The sequence below is a fragment of the Myotis brandtii genome, unplaced genomic scaffold, assembly GCF_000412655.1.
Source record: "Myotis brandtii unplaced genomic scaffold, ASM41265v1 scaffold11, whole genome shotgun sequence".
In the NCBI taxonomy this organism is placed as follows: Eukaryota; Metazoa; Chordata; class Mammalia; order Chiroptera; family Vespertilionidae; genus Myotis; species Myotis brandtii.
Genome location: NW_005353752.1, coordinates 164,375 through 166,348, shown reverse-complemented (window position 1 = coordinate 166,348; position 1,974 = coordinate 164,375). Strand labels below are relative to the sequence as shown.

The following is a 1,974-nucleotide window of genomic DNA, read 5'->3' as shown; positions in this document are numbered from 1 at the left end:
AAGGAGGAGGAGGAGGAGGAGGAGGAGGAGGAGGGAGAGCATGGAGGACGTCTTCACAGAGGCTGTAGGCTGGAAACGGCAGCAGCCAGGACCTGAGTGGGGAGCCAAGAGGTGGAATGAAGAGGCCTGGCTGCTGGACCATGATTGCTATGTCCCATATCAGCCCAAGGACTTCGACAGTGAAGGGGGCCTGAGATTGGTAGGGACAGGGGCGCCTTTGAGCAGCAGGTGGCTGGTGCTTCCTGGACCTGATGAGGGACGAGGCCCAGAACCTGACCAGGGGCCGGCAGTAGCTCAAGTGGGACCAGAAGAAGTGGTTTCTGGGACAGTCAGGACAGGCGGACAAAAAGAAGATCAAGACAGAAAGTGGTTCATACATCAGCAGCTCCCAGAAGTGGAAGCAGAAACAGAAAATCGCCATACACTCAACGCCTGAGCCCCAGCGGGCCGCCAGCAGTTAGCCCTGTCGGAGGTGTTGTTTTGGCTGGATCCAGTCAGGGCATGTGCAGGAGGCAACCAATTGATGTGTCTTTCTCATGTCCATGTTTCTCTCTCTGTCTCTTGCCTTCCCTTCTACTCTAAAAATCAATGCAAAATGTCCTCAGGTGAGGATTAACAAAAAAACAATATGCATACATACATACATATATAAAAATACATGGATATTGGGGGACTAGAGGGCAGGGTGTCCTTCCAGACAAAGCCACCATTGCGGGCCAAGGGAGAGGCAGTTAGGTGCGACCAGGCCAGCAGGGGAAGGCAGTTAGGGGCTACCAGGCCTCTGTTCCAAATATAATGTTTGACATTTTTTAACTCTTGGAATTTGTCACCCAAAGATTAGAAGAAACCTTATAGGATGGGATTAAACAGTATGGATTAATAACTGCACTGAAATTGTGTTTGTTATTAAGCAAAAAGCAACAAATTGCACATTTTTAAAGAAAGATGTCTTCATATTAAAACAGTTGTAACTATTTCAAAAGTAGTAAATACAGACTACTTTTACTTAACCATATTTTAAGGGTTTTTAAAGGTTCTAATTTTCAAGTTCTCTCAACATGAGATTGAATTTTTAAAATGGAACATTGATCTATAACATTTGTACAACTTGCTATGTATTCTAATTCTAGCAGATTTTTTAGTTCTTATTTCCTACCTGTAGTCTTTCTTTACACATAGTTCATTAAAAAGAAGCATGGGGATATTTTTAAGGTTGTGGGGGTGGATTACAAAAAAATAGGCCTGTAATATAGCTGCCTCAAAGCTTGCACTAAAAAGATTATGTCAATTTGTTCTCCACTGGATTTTGATCTAAAGTCATCAACTGTCTCTTCAAATGATGCAGACTTTATAGAGGCAATGAGGAACCAATATCTAGACTCCCAAGTGTGCCCACAGATACCTCTTTTTGAGATTCTAATAAAGAGGTCATTGGTTTCTGTTTGTTTCCTGAGTTTTAAACACACACACACACACACACACACACACACACACACACGCACCAATCACCAATAGTTCGAACAAATTCTTTGTTTGAGTCTAAAGGCTTAGTCTTTGGATGAGGAAGTCTTTGCACTGACTCACTCACTACCTGCCCTGCCTCCAGGGACCCATCTCAAAACCCTCCTGCTCTTCAGCGGTCTCCTTGCCCTGTGAGCCTGTCCTGGGGACTTTAAGAAAATTTTACCAAGCTGTTTTTCCTTTCCTTTTATAAAGGTTTTAAAAGTCAAAATCTTTTTTTAATAGCAATTTAACATTCAGGCTATTTTGAAGCCTACACAATCTGAGACTCCACAAATAAAGGTTCTTATAGCACTTTCACCCACGTGGTCCATATGGTATATTTTGGATAGGCAAAATGTTAAATATAAGTTTTAATAAATGCAGTAGGCTAAATGGAATCAAGAAATGTGAGATTTTCATTTTTCTGTTTAACCATGATTTTTGCCTCACTGTCCCAAATGAAGACAGACA

The 1,974-nt window shown here is 42.3% G+C and overlaps 1 pseudogene; it reads left to right on the top strand.

Moving 5' to 3' along the window:
* LOC102241785 overlaps positions 1–461 on the top strand; it is a 2,361-nt pseudogene extending 1,900 nt beyond the window's left edge.
* The last annotated feature ends 1,513 nt before the right edge of the window (positions 462–1,974 follow it).